The sequence below is a fragment of the Plecotus auritus genome, assembly GCF_963455305.1.
Source record: "Plecotus auritus genome assembly, chromosome: 14".
Lineage (NCBI taxonomy): Eukaryota > Metazoa > Chordata > Mammalia > Chiroptera > Vespertilionidae > Plecotus > Plecotus auritus.
Window position 1 is genome coordinate 16,929,845 of NC_137780.1, and position 23,675 is coordinate 16,953,519.

General features: G+C 49.6%; 1 pseudogene and 1 gene segment (V, D, J or C); both read right to left on the bottom strand.

The window, feature by feature from the left end:
• The window catches only part of LOC308238770 (immunoglobulin gamma-1 heavy chain-like), a 143,042-nt gene extending 128,222 nt beyond the window's left edge, over positions 1-14,820 (bottom strand). Inside the window, exons 1-2 of the C gene segment in view lie at positions 14,729-14,820; positions 14,324-14,633 (exon numbers count right to left, since the gene is read on the bottom strand).
• On the bottom strand, positions 10,259-11,814 carry LOC308238703 (annotated as a pseudogene). The gene has a single exon. The product of its transcript is annotated as an uncharacterized misc_RNA (transcript).
• Positions 14,821-23,675: the final 8,855 nt, after the last annotated feature.

Here is a 23,675-nt window from a genome sequence, read left to right on the forward strand (position 1 = left end):
GAACTGGTTCTTGGACGTGTCAGGGTCGATGACTAACCGACTTTGGAGAGATGGCGCGTACTCTCTGTACCACTTGGACCTGAAGTAGGTCCTTCCCAGCCACTGAAGCCCTTTCCCTGGCGGCTGCCTGATCCAGTTCCAAGTGGCACTGTTGCTGGAGACACTGTCCCCAGAGATGGCACAGGTGAGGGACAGGGTCTGCGAGGGCTGCACCACCGTGGAGCCCGACTCCTGCAGCTGCACCTGGGACAGGACACCTGGGACAGAAGGAAGCAACAAGGTTAATCAGTCCACGTCTCTGTGAACACGGCTGTGATCCCCAGCTCCCCAGACACTGACCCCAGGGGAGCCCCAGCACGGGAAGGAAGACGAGGAAGGAGACAGCCATGTCCCTGGGTCAGCCAGACTCAGCAGGCTCTGCGGCCCCAGTGGAGGCTGTATTTACACAGGAAGCCACGCCTGGCATTTGCCTGAGCATTGCTCACTGATATAAGGACCCGGGTGTGCAAAGCTCACTGAGGCATGGACCTCAGTTCTGCAGCCAGATTTCCCCAGAGCCGTGTCCTTGGGCCAGTGGGACCCAAGGCAGGGCCACAGACAAGAATGCTCAGAAAGGGGCCCCTTGGGTGAGGGCATTGTGGACCTTACACCAATTCCAGAGCCTGTTCACCCACATTAACTTATTGGACTTCATTAATTAATTAATTAATTAATTAATTCATTCCACCAACACAGAGGGCCAGTGACACACCAGCGTCCCTCTAGGCAACAAGGACAAATCAGTGAGGAAGACAGAGGCCCGTCCCCATGTTCTGGGGTCACATGCCAGTTGTTTGTGGGTCAGACACACACCATGTGTCCCCCAGAGCTGGGCAGCTGGGGAGCCTGGGAACAGAGGGAGCAGGTGAGCATCCTCAGACCCAGGGACCCACAGGGGAAGGACATAGGCCTGGGCTTGCGTTTTGCCTCCTGATGAGGTGCCTCACGCTGGGCACAGGGAGTGTGGCATGAAGACCTGCCCTAGGGGTTCCCAGGGCCCAGGGGCAGCTTTGGGAACTGGATGGGGACCCTGGAGGGTGAGGGCCAGGATGTGATCCACAGGGGCCATCACAGAGCCTCCTGGCTTCTCCCCGAGGTGCAGGGGGTTCGCAGAGAGAAGCACCTTTTCTATTCAGAGATGACGTCATTATTCACATGGAAAATCCTAAAGGATCTATAAAGATAGACCCGGACACAAATTGGTGTACAAGCACCGACCAGTGGGAAATGCATTTGGAGAGAAAAACAACAGCAACCCCTGCGAGGCCTAAACACAGAGAAACCCCTAAGGATCAACCTAAAGCCTGACGCCCCATCTCTGCCCACGGAAGTGATAACACGGGTCAGGGGTCCTGACACGGTGTAGACCGAAGAAGCTAACACGCTTTTTCACCATGTCCACACCCACCGAGTTAGGCCACTGTGAATTTTTTATTCAAAAACTGAGCTGTGTCTGAGCTCCATCATCATTCCTAGTGGAAATTGCACACGGTCCTCCCTGGGCTTGGTACTAAGATGGGGTTTCCTCGTATTATTTGTTAATTTTTTTTTTTTTAAAAAAAAAGATTCCTTTATTTATGTATTTAGTTTTGTTCATCCTTACCCAAGGATATTTTCTCACTTATTTTTAGACAAAGTGAAAGGGAACAGGTGAGGCAGAGAGTTATTGGGACACACTGAGTAGTTGCCTCCTGCAGGCACAGATCCAGGTTGCAACTGAAGTACGTGCCCTTGATGGGAATTGAACCCAAAACCCCTCAGTCCGAAGGCTGATGCTCTGTCCACTGAGCCCCACAGGCTAGGGCCATTCCCCCCATGTCTAGTTAACACTGTGGAGGCCCCAGCACAGCATTCAGGCAGCCAGGGTCCTGCCAGGTGGACCAACAGACCTGGGTGTTGTCTGTGTTGCCAGGACGAGGGGAACTAGGATGGAGAGGCCCCCAGAAGAGCAGCCCCAGGTGCCAGGTACAGGGTGCATGGGGAGCTGGGCTGGAACCTCTCTCCAGAGACTTAATGAGGAAGAACCACCCAGACCCCCTCTCCTGCAGGCTGATGCTGGGCCTCGCTGTGGGGGACCCATCTGAAGCCAGTTGGTCAGGCCCCATGAGGGCTGATGGCAACAATAACCTAAATTAGGGAAAAGTCCGTTTTCACCTTTACACCCCAGCATGGTTTCTAGGGACCTTGGAAAAATCTTCGAAGCGTAACCACTAGGGGACACCCTCTCCCCGCTTCTGTGGGAGGAAGGGGGCAGCCAGACTTCAGGGGACTCCTGGCTCCCAGGCTCAAACCTACTTCCTGTCCTAAAGAGGCAGGAGATTTCACATTCTTTGGGACCAGGTCAATGAGCAAACACATGAGGCCCCTCCAGTCACCAGGGGATTTAGGGTGAACTCTGGGTGACCAGTGGTGCTGCCCAGTTCCTCCTTGAGGCTGCACCTCTGTGAAAGCTGTGTTTCTGTGTGTGGTTTCCCACAAGAGCTCAGTTCCATCTCCTTACCTGCTGCTCTGCCAGCCCCACACGGGCAACACCACTGCAGTTATAAGTCTCAAATAGATCCATTTCTGTGTATTGACCAGTGATTTTGAAGTGGATTCGTTTGATAACTATGTCACCTTCAAGTAGGGACACCTGGTTTCTCCATTCACATTTCAGTGTCTCTATGCATTTTTCTTGCCTTATTTCACTGGTTAAAACGTCAAGGACAATGTTGAATAGAAGTGGCAACAGTGGACCTTTTTGACTTTGTCCCCATCAGAGGGGAATCATTTAACTTCCCACAATGGAGTATGATAGTAGTTACAGGAGTCCCATGATCAGATTGAGGAAGTGACCCTTTACCCCACGTTCCCTAAGCATGTTTATCATGAATGAATGCTGTGCTTTGTCACACACTTTTCTGTATCAATTTTTACGACCATGTGAATTTTCTTTACACAGTTGACCTATTGGATTACATTGGTTGATTAAAAAATATTGAACCAGCTTTGAATTGTTGGGATAATTCCTGATTCTTCATGATGAAGTATGATTTTCTTATATTGCTGGTGGGATTGGCTAATCTTCTGTTGAGGATTTTAGTAAATATGTTAATAAGAAATTTTGGTCAGTAGTTTACTGTTTGTACTGACTGCACAAAGAACGCCGGTCTCATAAGAATGCATTGGGGAACGTGTTTATATCTCCTAATTAATTTCTGATATTGGCCATTTGTCTCTGCCAGTCTTGTGACATTTGATTAGTTTTATTGATTTCTTCAAATATTCAGCTGTTGGCACCATTCATTTTTCTCTATTATTTTTCTGTTTTGATTTCATTAATCTCTGCTCATCTTTATTTTTCCTTCCTTCTGCTTGATTTTCTGTGATTTTGATCTCCCTTTTCTAATTTCTTTAAAAAAAATCTTTGCTGTTGAGAGTATTTGTAATATTCACCCTTTTACCCCCCATATCACCCCTCCAACCATTCCAGCCCCATACTGGGCTTCATCAACCCCCTATCTGTGTCCATAGGTAATGCATATGCATATGAGTTCTTTGGTTCATCTCTTTCCACCCTCCCCTCCCTCTTCCCTCTGAGGTTCTTTAGTCAGTTCCATGTTTCCATGCTTCAGTTTATATTTTATTCATCAATTTTATTCATCAATTTATTTGGTTCATTAGATACTTTGTTCATTTATTTTGGTTCTTATATTCAATTGCTGATAGATATGTATGTATTGCAATTATTTTGTTCATATTTTTATTTTTTATTGATTTCATAGAGGAAGGGGGAGAGAGAGAGAGAGAGAGAGAGAGAGAGAGAGAGAGAGAGAGAGAAACATCAATGATAACAGAGAATCAGTGATTAGCCACATTCTGCACGTCCCCCACCGGGGACTGAGCCACCAACCCGGGCATGTGGCCCTTATCAGAATCAAACCTGGAACCATTCAGTCAGCAGCCCTACACTGTATCCACTGAGCCAAACCAGCTAGGCCTTCTTCATGTTTTCTCTTCCTCCTCCTCCTCCTCCTCCTCCTCCTCCTCCTCTTTCTTCTTCTTCTTCTTCTTCTTCTTCTTCTTCTTCTTCTTCTTCTTCTTCTTCTTCTTCTTCTTCTTCTTCTTCTTCTTCTTCTTCTTCTTCTTCTTCCCCTATATGTCCTTGTCCTCCTCTTCCTTCTCCTGGATGTGTAGAGTTGTAATCTGCTACCGTCTGAATCCTTTCCACCAGGTATACTGCTCTAGGGCCTCCTGAGAGGTGAAAAGTCAGTTACTACATGGAGGCACCAAGCAGGAGCTACAGGGGGATCTGCAGATGGCTGCTACTTGTATTGGGCTTGGAAGTGCCCTGGCAAGTACAAGTTGTGAAGCATGGCAGACTGGCTCTAGTGCTTGGTCTTGGGCCTCTTATTGATAGTTTTGGGCCACACTGATGCCAGCTGCTGCTTGTTTGAGAGATTTTAGGAGAGTCTGAAACCTGAGCCAGGACAAGCCATTCAAATGGAAAGGCAGCTGGAAATAGTTGGATGGGGTTGCAATTTGAATGAGGTGGGTTCTCAGGGAATCACCAGGGCAGAGCAAACTGTGTGAGCCACACTGATGCAACCTCAGATCTGGCTTCCAGGCAGTTATGCAATGGGGGAGGTCCCAGCACAGAAACAATGACTCCTGTGAGCAGCCCTATCTGGGAGAAAGCCACGCCAAGTTCCTGCCATAATGCCAGACAATCCAGTTATTTCCTGTATGTCCCAAGATCTCCCAATTTCACCGCCTATGGCTGGAACTCAGAGGAAGCAAGACCCTCTAAGTTCCTGTGCTTGCCCTTTAAGAGGAACAGCCTGGGTCTCCAGCTGCCTCCATGTCACTCAAAGACAATCATTTCTGGTTTTTCGAACCTGAAGTTATGAGGACTTCTCTTTCAAGCTCTGGAAACCTTGGTTTTGGGTCTGTTGTGGGGCTGGGACCCTTTCCTTCTCACAAAAGACCTCCACAGCTAAGATATCCCTCCTGATTAAGCACATGCCACATATTGATGTCGAATTAGCCTGTTCCCACCTCCGCCCTTCCTACTAGTGTCTGTGTGCTTTCTTCCATACCTCCCTAGTCCGGAATGATGGTTGTTCTCTCTTTTAGTTGTACATTCCATGTGGTTGTGGGAGGGAGCAAGAACATGCATTTACCTATGCCTCCAAATTGGTACTCACGCTTCTCCAATTTTTTTAAACAGGAGGCTTATTTTATTGTTGAAAGATCTTTAGTCCTTTCTAACATAAGCATTTAATGCTATACATTTCCCTCTAAGCACTGCTCTAGCAGCACCTCACAAAATTTGATATTTTGTCATTTCATTTTCTTCCAGTTTTGAAATACATTTTCAGTTAGTTTAGAATTCTGCATTGATGTCCCTTCAATGTTCCTTCAGCTCTTTAGAGTCGTCACTTAATTGTCTTCTGGTTTTGGGAGTTTTCATGTGACCTTTGATATTTGTATTAATCTTGTTCCTTGACTCATGTGTGGTTTTTTTTCCTTGCTGCCCGTAGGCACTTTATTTTTTTTTCATGAGTTTAACTTCATTGTGCCTTGATTTAATGTTGTTTATTTTCATTCTTCTTGGGGTATTTTGGTGTTCTTAGATCTCTTTATCGTTTACATCAAATTCTGAAAAACTATTTGCCATAAATTCTTCAAACATTTTACTTGGTGCCTCCTCTCTCCTCTTTCTTCCAATTACATGTATATATAGATTTGACTGTTTTATTGTCTCTTACATTCCTGACCCTTGACTATTTTTTTGGAAAACTAATTCTGTGTTCCATTTCGGGGAGCTTCCATTACACTTCTTTAAGTTCACTTATGTTTAACCTTTAAGTTCACTTATGTTTAATCATACTCCATATATTTTCATTTCCTACGTTATTATCTTAGCCTCTAGACATTCAAAATACAGAGCAGTTCTACCAAGTTCCTTTCTGTGAGATTAAAGCCTGTGTGTGTTTTATCCACCAGAAGCTCCTGACAGAAGACTGTCCCTTTGCTAGCACAGCTGAGATTATTGGTTGCTGGGGCTGCAATAACGTTTCTCTGGTCACTGCCCAACGATGTCCCCAATGGCCTCTTTAAAATGTCAATGTCTCCTAGAGGAGAGACCAAAGGAAATATTAAGGGCTCCTTCTGACTGATCAATGGGGCAGAGGAAGTAAGTGACTTCCTCTAAGGCAGTGGTTCTCAACCTTTCTAATGCCGCGACCCTTTAATACAGTTCCTCATGTTGTGGTGACCCCCAACCATAAAATTATTTTCGTTGCTACTTCATAACTGTAATTTTGCTACTGTTATGAATCATAATGTAAATATCTGATATGCAGGATGTCTTAGGCAACCCTTGTGAAAGGGTTGTTTGACCCCCAAAGGGGTTGTGACCCACAGGTTGAGAACCGCTGTAAGGGAAAGAGCAAGTCTGGCCTGGTCCAGGGGAGTGTGTCCTGAAGACCGACCCCAGGGGTCCGCCAGGCCCACAGGCAGCTTTGTGAACTGGAGGGGGTCCTGGCGGGAGAGGGCCAGAATGTCACCTGCAGGGGCCCCCCAGAACCTCCTGGCTTCTCCCCAAGGTGCAGGGGCTCTCACTCCGCCCACGCCCCACCCAGGGAGCCCTGAGGCTGCAGGGAAGAGGCACCTTTTCTATTCAGAGATGACATCATCATTCACAGGGAAAATCCTAAAGGATCTGCAAAGATAGACCCGGACACGAATTGGTGCACAAGCCCCGACCAGTGGGAATTGCATTTGGAGAGAAAAACAACAACAACCCCTGCGAGGCCTAAACACAGAGAAACCCCTAAGGATCAACCTAAAGCCTGATGCCCCGGCTCCGCCCACGGGAAGTGATAATGAAACAGGAATTTTAGGGGAATATAGGCAGGTTTAGGGAGTTTTTAGAATTGGGGCCCATGGAAAAAACACAGGGCTGCAGACTGGGAGAAGGTGTATTTCCATGAGCCGAGGGAACTGGAAGTTACCAAAAAAAGGTCTATATTTACAAAATGAAGAAGGAAGTGTGGACGAAAGTGTAAGGTTCGCGGTTTAGGAAACAAAGACAGAGAGTCAGGCCGGTCTAAAGGAGGAGCTTTTAATCTGCACTTCCCAGGCAAGGTTCACTGGTCCGAGGGTGGGGCCCAAGAAGTTCGCACCAAAAGGGAGTGGAGGTACTTTTTTTATACAGCTGTTTAGTGAGGGCGGGGGGGGGGGGGGGCGGGGGGGGCATGAGCAGTGTGGAATTTCTGCCTCAGGCAGTGGTCCAGTTATCTTCACCACCATCTGCCCTGTGGCTGCATGCATTGGCTCTGGACTTCCCCTCCTGTCAGGGCCTGTCCAGGTCCCTGCCTCGACCTAACAGAGAGGAGCCACATGCTGACCTAACAAGCTCAGGGGAGGCCTGCATGACATTCTTGCAAACTCAGAGACCTACAGTCACTACAAAGGATGGTCTAAAATTAAACTTCAACTGAAAGCAGTTAATGGTGGGCAATTACATCCTAGGCCGGTATCTTCACTGACAAGGTCAACCTTTACCTTAACTGAGCCCATCTGTTTTTTTGCATCTATGACAACATACCCTTGAAATGTCTGGCTAACTTGTAAATTCCCTTTTTCTGGAGCCCCTGGGGCACAACCAAATGTGGTAGGCGCCGGGACAGATACCACAAATTCCTTCATTATTATGTTAACTATTCCTGCACCATGTAAGCATGTGTCTATCATTTTACTTTTTATCCAATCCCAGAGGTTTCTCAGCTTTGCTTTCTCCCGCCTCTCTAGCCTATCACCAATGGATTTCACCTAACCCATCTACGTCCCTCCTGGATTGCAATGTATAAATACAGATGTGACCCCCCCATTCTCAGGAGCATTATCTCAGTTTGTTGAGGTTCTGCTTCCTGGCATTCGTCGACAGTTTGGCTGAAATAAACTCACAAAATTTCTTTACAGGTTTGGATGTTTTTAAAAACATATATATTTTATTGGTTTTTTACAGAGAGAGATAGAGAATTAGAAACATCAATGAGAGAGAAACATTGATCAGCTGCCTCCTGCACACCTCCCACTGGGGATGTGCCCGCAACCAAGGTACTTGCCCTTGACCTGAATCGAACCTGAACCCTTCAGTACGCAGGCCGACACTCTATCCACTAAGCCAAAACGGTTAAGGCTTGAATGTTGTTGTTTTTTACATTAACAGTACTAAGACAGGGTTTCCTCCTACCCTTTCCTTCCTGTGCTGTTTTATTAACATAAGATTCCTGTATTTATTTAATTAGTTTTGTTAATCCTCAACCAGGTAGGGATTTGTGATCAGAGCTTCCCATGAGGTTCCTTTCAGTCACTGAATTTTGTCGGATTTATGACAGAGCCTCCTTTTTTATTCACAAATACAATCCCTAAACCTAGAGATTTAGAAAAGGGCTTTCTGTGAGCTCTGTGGCTGAGCCTGGGAGCAAAGTTAATTTAAGGCAGAGCAGCAAATTGTGTCTTTGCTTAACTCTCCACCTGCTCCTGGTCTGGGGGCTGTGCTGGTCCTGAGCGCCCCCTGGTGTTCTGGATGCTCCCTGCAGCCCAGCCCTGCTGCCTTCCTCAGGGAGGTTTGTGTCTGGGCTCACACTGACTTCCCCTCACTGTGTGTCTGGCACAGTAATACACGGCCGTGTCCGTGACTCTCAGGTTGTTCATTTGCAGATACAGCGTGTTCTTGGCGTTGTCCCTGGAGATGGTGAAGCGGCCTTCACAGCATTGGCATAGTTTGTGGTACTTCCATCAGGATTAATTTCACCAAGCCACTCCAGCCCCTTCCCTGGAGCCTGGCGGACCCAGTCCATCCAGCAGTCACTGAAGGTGAATCCGGAGGCTGCACAGGAGAGTCTCAGAGACCCCCCAGGCAGCACCAAACCTCCCCCAGACTCCACCAGCTGCACCTCACACTGGGCACCTGCAAACACAGAGACACAAGGTGGACTTAGAATCACATGGAAGCAAAAACAGGCACAGGCACAGGTCTCAGCGCTCCCCACTCCTGAGAATGACCTTGAAGAATGATCAGGAGGAAAACGCAGCTTGGCACCAAGTCCATGGTGGAGCCGCTGGGATCCTGTCTCAGGCACTTGGGTTCTGGGTGTCTCTCCAGCATGTGGGGCAAGGGCCCCCTTTTATGAGCAGGAGGAGAGCCCATTTGCATAGAGTCTGGATATAAGGGTGAAGCTAGGACCCTGGGCTGCATGCCTGACCTTGTCATCCTAGGGGTGACCCCAGATGGGAAATGACTCAAGGATGCTGGGCCACAAGGGGTTCTGTCCTGACCCTCCCTCCCTCCCTCCTTTCCGGAGACTGGATCACCCTGACCCCATTCCTTGGGGGCAGCTCCCAGGATTGAGAGTCCTCAATTCTTGGGGTTTTGATGAGGAACCCGGGGTACTGCCCCATGAGGTTCTGTGGATGGGGCTTCCTCTTGCTCTCCTTCACCTGCCGTGGATCATGTTGCCTCCCTGGGGTTTGGGAATAAGGACTTGCATTGGAATGATTCTTTTATTTTGAGACTGAAAGATTGTCTTTGTTGTTTTCCCCAATCACATCTCACACACATGAATATGTAACGGACAATGCATGGGTCCCTGCTTGAGCCAATTAGGCAGAGACAGGGTTGAATCATATATGAGCCTTTATTCCAATGCTGCGGGCAATATGGGAGCGCAGCCGGTCATCCACAGAAATCTGCTCTGCCCCCCCATAAGCCTTACACGGGAAGTAGACAAAGGCTATGCCAAAGGGGCCGTTGACAGGCAGCAGAGGGCTGGGGTCTCCCAAGGGCTGGCAGGCCGCTTCCTGCAGGGAAGCTGTGAATCTCTCCATGATAATCGGCAGCTCCAAATGGGGAGGAAGGGCTGCACTTCCAGGTGAGCTCCCAGGTCCCTGTGCGGCTGCCAGCCAGGTGAGAATGTGCTTCTTTTTTTTGTGTGTGTGTTTTTTTCTTTTTCTTTTTTCAAGTTTATTAAAACTTTAGCAGTACAAATTATCCAGCTTGCAGATTATCAAAAGATCAACTCAATAAAGTCCATGTTAAAAAAAAAAAAAGGACAAACATAAACAACCCAAAACAATGAGAAGAGAGAAACAACATAAAGGAGATTCATCAGCAAGTCTCTAAAACTTAAAATTTGAGACAGAATGGAAATAAGTTCATCCAACTCACTCATCCACTTTTGTCTTCATCTGTTCCAGGGCTTGATTCATGATCAAAAATTTTATTTTTATCATGTGCATGGTCATTTTCTTGACCCTTTGATTTTTGGTTTTCTTTTTCCGCTGGGGATCTGGTCTTCTCATCCTCCTTATGTTGTAATGTGGAGAACTTTTAATTCATTGTCCTGACTACTTGTTTTCTTTTTTTGCGAATGGACTTTGATCTCTACCAGCCTTTTTATCCCTGTTATCATTTGAACTATTATGATCACGATTTTTAGAGTGCATTCTCCTCTCACCCTCAGGATTTTCTTTTCTGTGTGAACTCTTACCTTCTTGGTTTCTGTGTTTTCCTTTGTTCCTGCTTTGACTTTCTTCTCTCTCTGAGCTCCGTGAATCTCTTCTTCTCTTTCTATCTTTACTTCTGGATCGTCCTGGTGTAGCTCTTCTCTCTCGGCTCCGTGACCTTCCTCTTCTCCTGGACTCCTGCTCTCTGTATTTATGGTACTCCTTGCTTCTGCTGCGATCACTGTCATGGCTTCTGGATCGCACTCTTCTGCTCCTGTCCCTGCTTCTGCTTCGTTCCCTTGTTCTACTATGTAACTGTGTTTGCCTTTAGTTGTATCGAGTTCTCTACTTCTAGACTGCACATCTATCCTTTTCCTTACTTTTGTTATGATCATGCTCATTACTGCTAACTCTTTAGACTTCTCTTTACTTCTATTCCTTTCCTGATCTTTTCCTTTAGAATCGGACTTTTCTTTTTATTTTGTATTCTCATGATCCTTTTCTTTCCTCCTTGACCTCATCCTCTTTTCTTCATGTCTATTATGCTTTGTATCTCTTTCCTTACTCTTTGATTTCTCTTTGCTTTTACTCCTACTTTTAGATTTGGCCCTTTTCTTCACCTTGTTTTTATTATACTTATCATCTTTCTCTGAATTTCTTCTGACATCTCTCTCTTTGCTGTTAGATTTATGGTCTTTAATTTTCTTTTCCTTTTCACTTTTTCTGTTTGGACTCTCAGACACATGCCTGAGATCAGTTATTTTCTTCTCTTTTACTCTAACTGGGCTTCTTTGATTTTCTTTTATTTCATTTAACTCACTCTTATCCCCTTTGATCCATCTTTCACCACTTGATACTGTCATTCTTTGAGCTCTTTGCATCTCTTGCCTCCAATGTGGAGGAGTCTCACTCGTCTGAAACGATCCCTTGATGTGGATCTAGATGGAGTTCGATAACGCCTCGGTCCTCTTCCTTTAATTTGCCTGCCAGACCTAGTAACCAAAAGTCGCCTCTGGTATGAAGCAGGCTGGGGGTTAAGTGGATTACACTCTCTCTCTGTCTCTTTCTCTGTTTTTCCTTTCTTTCTCATCAGCTTTAGGAGGACTTTTTCTCATTAGAAATCTATTTTCAGGAATAGGAGGGATCTCTTTTGGACAGACAGTAGACTGGGGTTGTGCATCAAGATTTTCAGCCTCACTTTCACCAGATGAGCTTTTCTTGCTTTTCTTTCGCTTCTTCTTTTCTTTCTTGTGTTTTCAGGAATTTTTCCTATGTTTCTTTTTTTTGATTTCTCTTCAGAAGCACTTTCAGAATCAGAAGAATCAGAAGAGGACTGAGAATCACTTGAGCTATCTGAGTCACTGGATGATGATGAGGAGGAGGATTTATGCCTTTTCTTCTTTCTTAGCTTTAGATTTGGGAATTAGCTCTCCACAACTGAGTATCCGCACCTCAGCAAATGGTTCGCTAGCTGCATCTGTTTTCTGATTTTCTATCTCCCTCACAACTTCTTGACCAGAAATCACTTGCCCAAAAACAACATGATGCCCATCTAAATGAGGAGTTGGTTTTGTTGTTATGAAAAACTGAGAACCATTTGTATCCTTCCCTCTGTTGGCCATTGACAAGAGAAATTCTTTGTTGTGTTTAACAGCAAAACTCTCATCTTCAAAAAACCCTCCATAAATAGATTCCCCTCCTCGTCCATTTCCTTCACTGAAGTCACCACCCTGAACCATAAAATCTTTGACAACTCTGTGAAACAGACAACTCTTATAATGTAATGGCTTCTGAGTTGATTTCTCTGTTCTCTTTTCACCTGTACAAAGACAACGGAAGTTCTCGCATGTTTTGGAACACACATCAGAAAATAATTCAAAGACAACTCTTCCAGCTGGTTGATTATTAATGGCGATGTCAAAAAAACATCGTGGACGTTGAACCTTTATTCCCATGGCTCCAATATTTCAGTCTTTAAATAGAGAAAAATCAAGGACAAAATGATCCAATCCTTTCAGCCCTGTAGCAAATTTCAAGATGCAAGATTTGCCCTGCACCCGTACAGTCTCCTCCTCCCAGGTCCAGTCCTTCAGAACGCGTCAAACCTACCGCCGCCAGAAAAGGCGCTAAAGCCCACTACCCGCCTCCCTCCACCACCACCCAGTCCCAGTCGAGAATGTGCTTCTTCAATCAGAATAAACAATCATGGTCAACAGAGTTTGGTTACTGTGTCTTACAATTCTAGCTGGTTCCCCACATTCTATTTCTCCCCTATCAATAACTCGAATGTATACAAGTGACGAGGGAGGAGAGGCTGGGCTGGACCCTGTGGCCACAGCCTCCATCTCAAACCTGCTGTCCCGTCACAAGCCCGCAGCTGCCTGCCCGAAACCACAGATTTCACTCGACTTCCCTGCTGTTTGTGTGCAAAAGGCCTGTGTTCCCAGCCTCTCCATGTGGAAGCATTTCCATCCTTTAAAAATGGAGCCCTGGCTGGTGTTGCTCAGTGGTTGGAGCATCGGCCTGCACACCAAAGAGTGCGAACTCATTAGAATTAATCCCATTCAGGTAGCAGGTTTGTAATAATTGTGTGTACTTTCCTCTCCACACAGGGAAGAAATGTGTATGAACGTATGTTGTAAATGAAGAAAAGACAATTTGTTGATGTAAGTAAAGCATGGTGGTCCCTCCTTTGGAAAACTGCTATTTGAACTATTCTGTTATTTTTAGATAGTCTCTTATTCTAAAATATATAATGTTTTTTTCCCACTTGAATAATAGAAAAGATAAACTTAACTGTCTGACATTGCAAGCTAGCCATGTAAAGGGGCTAATACATTATATTAATTCACATATTCTGCCAAGTGTTTGTTCATCCAAGGTTACAGGTGTTTGATTAGATTTAATATGAATTCAAGTTTACAAGCTGTCTTACAGAAAGAACTAGAAGGATATAAAAAAAGGAAATACTCCCTTCTGTGTTAGTTCAGAATTTGACAGAGGTAATCTGCTCTGAACCTGCGTGCAATAAAGATGACTCCTAACTAATTGGCTCATTAGGCGTCTTGTCCTGCTTGCCGATTTGTGATACAACATAAGAAAAGTCTGAACATGGAGAGAATGTGTTATAAGCTTTGATTGGAGCCAAACTGACAACAACTGTTGGGGACCAAGACCTCAAATGCACGGAGAATAACCGTTTGCAGCTGCGTTTGTGCATTTGAAGTTCAGGAGGGAAGGTGAGGAGGTGACAGGGAGGAGGGAGAGAGCAAGGCGGGGACTGGGTGCCAGGACAGTTACCAGCAGGTGCTCTCCTGAGGGAGGTCATGCTGATGTCACAGGTGTGTCAACCCAGATGCACAGGAACCATGGATGGGGGTGCTCAAGGTCAAGATGAGCCTTTCAGTAAAGAAGTTATAGCCTGGGGCCTGCCCACCCCCAGGGCTGCCCAGGCAGGAATGTGTGACCAGAGCCTCCTGTGAGGTCCTTTTCAGTCCCTGAGTTTTGTCAAATTTTCCACAAAACTCATTTTTGTTGTTGTTCACAAATACAATCCCTAAACTAGACATAGGAAAGGGCCTCTGTGAGCTCTGTGGCTGTGCCTTGGAGCAAAACTAATTTAAGGCAGAGCAGGAAATGTTATTTTTGCTGAACTCTCCACCTGCTTCTGGGCTGGGCCCTGTGTTGGTCTTGAGCGCCCCCTGGTGTCCTGACAGTTCCCTGCAGCCCAGTCCTGCTGCCTCCTTCAGGGAGGTTTGTGTCCTGGCTCACGCTCACTTCCCCTCACTGTGTGTCCCCACAGTAATACACGGCTGTGTCCTCGACTCTCAGGCTGTTCATTTGCAGATACAGCGTGTTCTTGGCGTTGTCCCTGGAGATGGTGAAGCGGCCCTTCACAGAGTCTGCGTAGGATGTGGAACTTCCATCACCATTAATGTATGAGACCCACTCCAGCCCCTTCCCTGGAGCCTGGCGGACCCAGTCCATCCAGTAGTCACTGAAGGTGAATCCAGAGGCTGCACAGGAGAGTCTCAGAGACCCCCCAGGCGACACCAAGCCTCCCCCAGACTCCACCAGCTGCACCTCACACTGGACACCTGCAAACACAGAGACACAAGGTGGACTTAGAATCACATGGAAGCAAAAACAGGCACAGGCACAGGTCTCAGCGCTCCCCTCTCCTGAGAATGACCTTGAAGAATGATTAGGAGGAAAACGCAGCTTGGCACCAAGTCCATGGTGGAGCCACTGGGGTCCTCTCTCAGGCACTTGGGTTCTTGGTGTCTCCCCAACATGCCGGGCAAGGATCCCTTTTATGAGCAGGAGGAGAGCCCCATTTGCATGGGGTCTGGATATAAGGGTGCAGCTGCTACCCTGGGCTGCATGCCTGACCTTGTCATCCTAGGGGCGACCCCAGATGGGAAATGACTCTAAGGATGCTGGCCACAAGGTATCCCGTCCTTACCCACCCTCCCTCCCTCCTTTCCAGAGACAGGGTCACCCTGACCCCATTCCTTTGGGGGCAGTTTCCAGGATTGAGATTCCTCCAACCTTGGGGTTTGATGAGGACCCAGGGGTGATGCCCCAGGAGGTTCTGTGGATGGGGCTTCCTCTTGCTGTCCTTCATCCGCCGTGGGCCATGTTGTCTTTCTGGGGTTTGGGAATGAGAATTTGTATTGGAATTATATTTTTATTTTGAGACTGAAAGATTGTCTTCATTATTTTTCACAATCAGCTCTTCCATAAAATTCTCTCATGGACATGTGATGAGGCAGGAGAGGCTGGGCTGTATGCTGTGGCCACAGCCTCCATCTCAAAACTGCTGTCCCTGTCCCAAGCACGCAGCTGCCTTCCCGAAACCACACAATTCACTCAATTTCCCTGCTGTTCACATGCAAAACTCCTGTTTCCCAGCCTCTCAAATTGGGAGACGTTCCTTCATTCACAAATGGAGCCCTTGCTGGTGTCACTCAGTGGTTGGAGCGTTGGCCCAGGCACCAAAGGTCTCAGGTTTGAATCCTGGTCAAGGGCACATACCTGGCTTCCAATTTCTCTCCTGGCCCATGCTCAGGGACATTGGGTAGGCAACCAATCAATGTGCCTCTCTCACATCATTGTTTCTCTCCCCTCCTCTCGCTTCTTCTCTCCCTCTCTTTCTCCCTCCCTCCCTTCTCCCTCCCTCCCTCCCTCCCTCCCTCCCTCCCTCCCTCCCTCCCTCCCTCCCTCCCTCCCTCCCTCTTTCTCTCTGAAAAGCAATGGAAAACATATCCTTGAGTGAGAATAAAAAATAAAAAAAGGAACATGTTGGCTTTGGGAAGAAAACCCTGGGTAGAAAGTTGAGGCACCAAGTCGTCCTTGGGGGCAGGTGAGCCCCTCCCTTCTTGGGGGCAGAGGGGCCACCTGCAGGTCAGTCCTCAGCTCTTCTTCTGGGGGCAGCCCCATCCCACAGCCTCTCCCTTTGCCCCACGCAGCACAGGCCCCGGCCAGCTCAGCTGGACTGGCTGAGGGTGAGGCCCCCACTCCCCCCACTCGCTTTGCCCCAAGAGGAGACCATGCCCACCCCAGGTCTGAGCGAGGTCACCTACCCCAAACCAGGGGGCCGAGTGCCGGTTCCCGAGGGAAACCACGGCCCTTGGGTGGGGAGGGGAGACCTGCCCTGTGACCTGAGCCCATTGCTCAGCTGCACTAAGCAGGCTCATCCATGACCTGCATCAGCCGCCCACACCGAGCTGATGGATGAGGGGAGCAGGGCGGCTGCCTGGTCCCAAAGCCCTGCTCTGTGCTCAGCCTCAGACCCAGCTCGCACTCCCCCGGTGCTGGTTCAGAGACGCTGGGTCCTGGTTTAATAGAAACACAGAGATGAGGGGTTTTCAGGGCTGAGGAGGAGGGGGTGGGAGTCAGTGTGCAGTGGGGGGCGGGCTTCTCCAGCTGCAATCAAAATGCTTTGGAAGTGGGCAGAGGCAGGTGATGGCCACACAGCACAGCGAATGTGCCACATGCCACCGCTGTGCACTTTGTGGATGAAACAAGGTAGACACGTGACCAGGGACTGACAGTCACCTCACAGGCTGATCTGGTCAGAATTCCCTAACTGGGCTGTCATGGGGGAGTCAGCCCCAGGCCTTAACTTTTTAGTAAAAGGCCTCTCTTTGCCGAAAGCCAGCCCTGCCCATGGTTCTTGAGCATCGAGGTCAACACTCCTTTAAAACAAGCTGTAAGGACCCTCAGGAGAGCACTCTTGTTAAGTGTCCTGCGATCCAACCCCCACCTGCTCCCTCCCACCTCCATGCAGCCTCTTCCCTCCTCAATCCCAAACATGTCAGAGAAGCTGTGAGGCAACTCTGACACTGGCATTCTCAGGGGCATCCGAGATCCTGCTTCCTTGCAACTGTCCTAGGTTTGGCTCAGATAAACTCTTAAAAAATTATCCTCAGATTTGGAGGTTCGTATGTCAACTACTTCTACGTGGTTCACTGTGGATTTTATGCCAATTCAACAACCAAGGGGAACCTGGGAACATGTCCCGGGGAGAGGGGCAAAGCTGGGGAGGCCTCGTTCCTAAGGAAGGGAACCTTACGTCCATGACAGCCTACAGCAAACTTGTTTTCCCTGCAACACACGTGAACCCTTTAGACCTCATCCTGGGGTGGTCACAGGTTTTTAATAATTGTGTGTCCTTTCCTCTCCACATGGGGAAGAAACGTGTATGAACGTATGTTGTAAATGAAGAAAAGACAATTTGTTGATGTAAGAAATGTCCAAACATGGAGAGAATGTGTTATAAGATTCTATTGGAGCCAAACTGACAACAACTGTTGGGGAGCAAGACCTCAAATGCATGAGGAAGAACCTTTTGCAGCTGCGTTTGTGCATTTGAAGTTCAGGGGAAGGTGAGGAGGTGACAGGGAGGAGGGAGAGAGCAAGGCGGGGACTGGGTGCCAGGACAGTTACCAACAGGTGCTCTCCTGAGGGAGGTCATGCTGATGTCACAGGTGTGTCAACCCAGATGCACAGGAACAGTGGACGGGGTGCTCAAGGCCAAGATGAGGGCTGCCCGGGTAGGAAACTGTGACCAGAGCCTCCTGTGAGGTTCCTTTCAGTCCCTGAGTTTTGTCAGATTTTCCACAGAGCCCCCTTTTGGTTCACAAACACAATCCCTAAACCTAGACAGAGGAAAGTGCTTTCTGTGAGCTCTGTGGGTGAGCTTTGGAGCAAAACTAATTTAAGGCAGAGCAGGAACTGTTATCTTTGCTTAACTCAGCACCTGCTTCTGGACTGGACCCTGTGCTTGCCCTGAGCGCCCCCTGGTGTCCCAAGTGCCCCTTCCAGCCCAGCCCTGCTGCCTCCCTCAGGGAGGGTTGTGTCTGGGCTCACACTGACTTCCCCTCACTGTGTCTTGCACAGTAATACACGGCCGTGTCCTCGGTGGTCACGGACCTCAGCTGCAGGGAGAACTGGTCCTTGGACGTGTCGGGGTCGATGACTAACCGACTTTGGAGAGATGGAGAGTACTCTCTGTACCACTTGGACCCAAAGTAGGTCCTTCCCAGCCACTGGAGCCCTTTCCCTGGGGGCTGCCTGACCCAGTCCCAAGTGGCACTGTTGCTGGAGACACTGTCCCCAGAGATGGCACAGGTGAGGGACAGGGTCTGCGAGGGCTGCACCACCGTGGAGCCCGACTCCTGCAGCTGCACCTGGGACAGGACACCTGGAACAGAAGGAAGCAACAAGGTTAATCAGTCCACGTCTCTGTGAACACGGCTGTGATCCCCAGGTCCCCAGACACTGACCCCAGGGGAGCCCCAGCACGGGAAGGAAGACAAGGAAGGAGACAGCCATGTCCCTGGGTCAGCCAGACTCAGCAGGCTCTGCGGCCCCAGTGGAGGCTGTATTTACACAGGAAGCCACGCCTGGCATTTGCCTGAGCATCGCTCACTGATATAAGGACCTGGGTGTGCACAGCCCACTGAGGCACGGACCTCAGTTCTGCAGCCAGATTTCTCCAGAACCGTGTCCTTGGGCAAGTGGGACCCAAGGCACGGGCCACAGATAAGGGTGCTCAGAGGTGGGCCCCTGGGTGTGGGTGTTGTGAACCTTACCCCAATTCCAGAGCCTATTCACCCACATTAATTGATTGGATTTCATTCATTCATTCATTCATTCATTCCACCAACACTGAGGGCCAGTGACACAGCAGCATCCCTCTAGGCAACAAGGACAAACCATTGAAGAAGACAGAGGCCCGACCCTGTGTTCTGGGGTCACATGCCAGGTGCTTGTGGGTCAGACACACACCATGTGTCCCCCAGAGCTGGGCAGCTGGGGATTCTGGGAGCAGAGGGCGCAGGTGAGCATCCTCAGACCCGGGACTCACAGGGGAAGGACATAGGCCTGGGCTTGCATTTTGCTTCCTGATGAGGTGCCTCACCCTGAGCACAGGGAGCTGGGGGTGGGGGTGGGGGTCTCTGCAGAGAGCAGGGTCAGGAGCAGCCGAGACACCAAATGGCCCAGGTGGATGCACAGAAGCTCTTCCTTCTAAAGTGACCCCAGTGGTTAGTCTGCAAAGAGCAATGGCTCCTGCCCTGGCTGGTGTGGCTCAGTGGATAGAGCGTCGGCCTGGAGAAGGAAAGGTCTCAGTTTTGATTGTGATCAAGGGCATGCACCTCAGTTGCAAGTTCCCAGCCCTGGTTGGGGTGTGTGCAGGAGGCAACCGACCGATGTCTCTCTCTCACATTGATGTTTCTCTCTGTCTCTCCCTCTGCCTTGAAATCTCTCTAAAAATCAATGAGAAAATGTGCTCAGTGAAGACTAACAAAAAATATTTTTAAAAATAAATGAAAGAATGATGGCTCCTGACAGGAGTCACGGAAGCGAGGTTCTGCTTAGGGACCTTTTTGCGATGTGGGAAATAGGCCTCTGAGATCCACCCCAGCATGGTCAGCTTTTATTGGAAAGGGTTACTGAGTGTCCCCAGGGCCAACGGAATGTGGGAGGAGGGAAGAGGCTATAAGAACAAAGAACTGTGCACCCGAGCCAGGATGGGGCCGCCTCAGCTAGACAGGGTGAGGTGGAGACAACTAGAAAAGGCCTCAGCCCATTTTAAAATGCTCCAATAGGAGACCTAGGCCACGTCTGAGGAATCTATGAAGCCCATAGCACTCAGCCACTGAGGAGCCGGAGGAGGGACTCTACACTGATACCAGAGCCGGTAGCAGGAATTCTTCCTGGGTCTTGTCTCAAGGAATCAAAGAATGAAGTCTTCAACCAGAGGCGTTCAAACTAGACAGGACGAGGGGATAAATAGCCTGTGATCGCTGCTCTGTGTGTGCCTGCACAAGCAGACACCCCCTCTTGCAAGAACATAGTAAAAGGCTCCTTTTCACCATCCTTCTGTCTCTGAGTCTGTTATTTGAATTCAAAAAGGTGAGCGTTTCTCACACCCTCCATCCCAAGCTCAGGGCCTCCTCTGCCCACCCTCTGGGCTGGACCACACACACACACACACACACACACACACACACACACACACGGGCTGACTGTCCCACCATTGGCTGCATCCCTGGGGTGGGCAGGGGAGGTCACCCCTTCTCAGCTCAACCAAGAGCCCTGCAGGTGGGCTCAGTGCTGCGGGGCCTCTGTCCCCTGCTGGTCGCTGGGCACAGCTGGGGGTCAGGAGAGGAGGGCAGCGGGGTGCAGTCTCAGGGCTGCTCCGTCAGTGGGTGGAGGGAGGGCACCTGGAGGTCTCAGCAACCCCTGCCCCTGCCCACTACAGGGCGCCCTTTCAGGCCCGTGGGCTGCAGAGGGAACCTGCCCAATGCAGCTCCACAAACCTGCACCCGCCCCCATGAAGCGCAGCCCCCTGACGAGAGGCCTCAGGCAGCACCCCGGGAGGACAGGAGGCTCTGAGCGTGGACAGGAGGGGCCCCTCCACCCTCCCTGGTGGGGACGGAGGGCCAGTGGGCGCTGAAAGGCAAGCGCAGCGCCCTCATCCCCACCCTCTTGGGGGGTTTTCCTGATTCAATTTGCAGGAGACAGGCCTCTGTGGTCCACCCTCAGCTCAGTCACCTTTTAGAAAAGAGACAGCCTGTGGCCAGTGGGCTCCTGAAGTTCCCAGGGCAGACAGGATGGGGGGCAGGGGGCGGGAGAGGGCTGTGCACGTGACCAGCAGCCATTTCCCAGGAGGGTCCCCTGGACAAAGGAGGGAGACACTAGGAAAGGCCTCGCCCATGTGTTACATAGCCCAATAGGAGACAGCAGGGCCTAGGGGAGGAGCCTGAGAGGAGGTGAGCCCCATAGTCCTCAGCCAATGAGGAACGGGGGCGGGACCCTCTCCAACAGGATCAAGTTTCCTGTGGTCCCTGCTCTGTGCCTCCCGCCCACAGACACCGCCCTGAGGACCTGTGGGCCCTGCTTCCTGCCCCCAAGTCCGTTATTTGATTTCGCACAGTGAGCGTGTCTCAGGGCTCTGAGGTCTGACTGTGGCCCAGAAGGAGGAGGGACTGTCCCACGGGCGGGTTTTCCTTTTCGGCCCCATCCAAGCCCCAGGGTGCGTGCATGTGTGTGTGTGTGTGTGTGTGTGGAGGGGGAGGGGGTTGCGGGGCAGGCTCCCTGCCAGGAGGGGGAGACCCTGGGGCCTGGATGCGGGGCCTGAAGAGCTGACCTCGCTGGGCTCTGGGCGGTTCAGGAAGGACGGGGCGGGGCCAGCGCGGTTAATAAGGGAGAGAGAGGCCCACCTGGTCCCGGGAGTGTGGCCTGAAGACCTGCCCCAGGGGTCCGTCAGGGACCGGGCAGCTTTGGGAACTGAAGGGGGTCCTGGAGGGGGAGGGCTGGGATGTCACCTGCAGGCGCCACCCAGGCACCTCCTGGCTTCTCCCCGAGGAGCAGGGGGCTCACACCCTGCCCATGCCCGCCCTGGGAGCCCTGAGGCTGCAGGGAGGAGGCACCTTTTCTATTCAGAGATGACGTCATTATTCACATGGAAAATCCTAAAGGATCTGCCAAGATAGACCCGGACACGAATTGGTGCACAAGCCCCGACCAGTGGGAAATGCATTTGGAGAGAAAAACAACAGCAACCCGTGCGAGGCCTAAACACAGAGAAACCCCTAAGGATCAACCTAAAGCCTGACGCCCCGGCTCCGCCCACGGAAAGTGATAACATGGGTCAGGGGTCCTGACGCAGGTGAGACCCAGAGAAGCCAACGTGCTTTTTCAGCAAAAGGCTTCACACCATGGCCACACCCACTGAGTGAGGCCCCTTTAATTCTTTATTCAAAAACCACGCTAACTCTGAGCTCCATCATCATTCCTAGTGGAACATGCACACGGTCCTCCCTGGGCTTGGCACCTGGAGGAAAGGGGCCACATGCTGACCTGACAGCTCAGGGGCGGCCTGCATGGGGTCCTGCAAACTCAGAGACCTACAGTCACCACAAAGGATGGTCTGAAATGAAACGTGAACTGAAAGCCGTGATGGTGGGCAGTTACCTCCTAGGCTGGTATCTTCACTGACAAGGTCAACCTTTACCTTTTTGCATCTGTAATAACATACCCTTGCAATTTCTGGATAATTTGTAACTTCCTTTTTTCCAGACCCTTTGGGGTACAGACTAATGTGCCTGGGCGCCAGGACAGATACCACAAATTCATTCATCGTTATGTGAATTGTTCCTGCACCCACCTAAGCATGTGTCTATCATTTTACTCTTTATCGAATCCCAGAGGTTTTCTGGCTTTCCTTTCTCCCGCCTCTCTAGCCTATCACCAATGGATTTCATGTAACCCACCTATGTCCCTCCTTGGATTGCAATGTATAAATACAGATGTGACCCCCCCATTCTCAGGAGCATTATCTCAGTTTGTTGAGGTTCTGCTTCCTGGCATTTGTCAACAGTTTGGCTGAAATAAACTCACAAAATTTCTTTACAGGTTTGGATGTTTTTAAAAAAATATATATTTTATTGATTTTTTACAGAGAGGAAGGGAGAGGGATAGAGAGTTAGAAACATCAATGAGAGAGAAACATTGATCAGCTGCCTCCTGCACCCCCCCCCCCCCAGCCCCACTGGGGATGTGCCCACAACCAAGGTACATGCCCTTGACCTGAATCGAACCTGAACCCTTCAGTCTGCAGGCCGACACTCTATCCACTGAGCCAAAACGGTTAAGGCTTGAATGTTGTTGTTTTTTACGTTAACAGTACTAAGACAGGGTTTCCTCCTACCCTTTCCTTCCTGTGCTGTTTTATTAACATAAGATTCCTTTATTTATTTAATTAGTTTTGTTAATCCTCAACCAGGTAGGGATTTGTGATCAAAGTTTCCTGTGAGATTCCTTTCAGTCACTGAATTTTGTTGGATTTATGACAGAGCCTCCTTTTTTATTCACAAATACAATCCCTAAACCTAGAGATTTAGAAAAGGGCTTTCTGTGAGCTCTGTGGCTGAGCCTGGGAGCAAAGTTAATTTAAGGCAGAGCAGCAAATTGTGTCTTTGTTTAACTCTCCACCTGCTCCTGGTCTGGGGGCTGTGCTGGTCTTGAGCACCCCCTGGTGTTCTTGATGCTCCCTGCAGCCCAGCCCTGCTGCCTTCCTCAGGGAGGTTTGTGTCTGGGCTCACACTGACTTCCCCTCACTGTGTCTCCCACAGTAATACAGGGCCGTGTCCGTGACTCTCAGGTTGTTCATTTGCAGATGCAGCGTGTTCTTGGCGTTGTCCCTGGAGATGGTGAATCGGCCCTTCACAGAACTGGCATAGTTTGTGGTACTTCCATCAGGATTAATTTCACCAAGCCACTCCAGCCCCTTCCTTGGAGCCTGGCGGACCCAGCTCATCCAGTAGCTACTGAAGGTGAATCCAGAGGCTGCACAGGAGAGTCTCAGAGACCCCCCAGGCTGCACCAGGCCTCCCCCAGACTCCACCAGCTGCACCTCACACTGGGCACCTGCAAACACAGAGACACAAGGTGGACTTAGAATCACATGGAAGCAAAAACAGGCACAGGCACAGGTCTCAGTGTTCCCCACTCCTGAGAATGACCTTGAAGAATGATCAGGAGGAAAACGCAGCTTGGCACCAAGTCCATGGTGGAGCCGCTGGGGTCCTGTCTCAGGCACATGGGTTCTGGGTGTCTCCCCAACA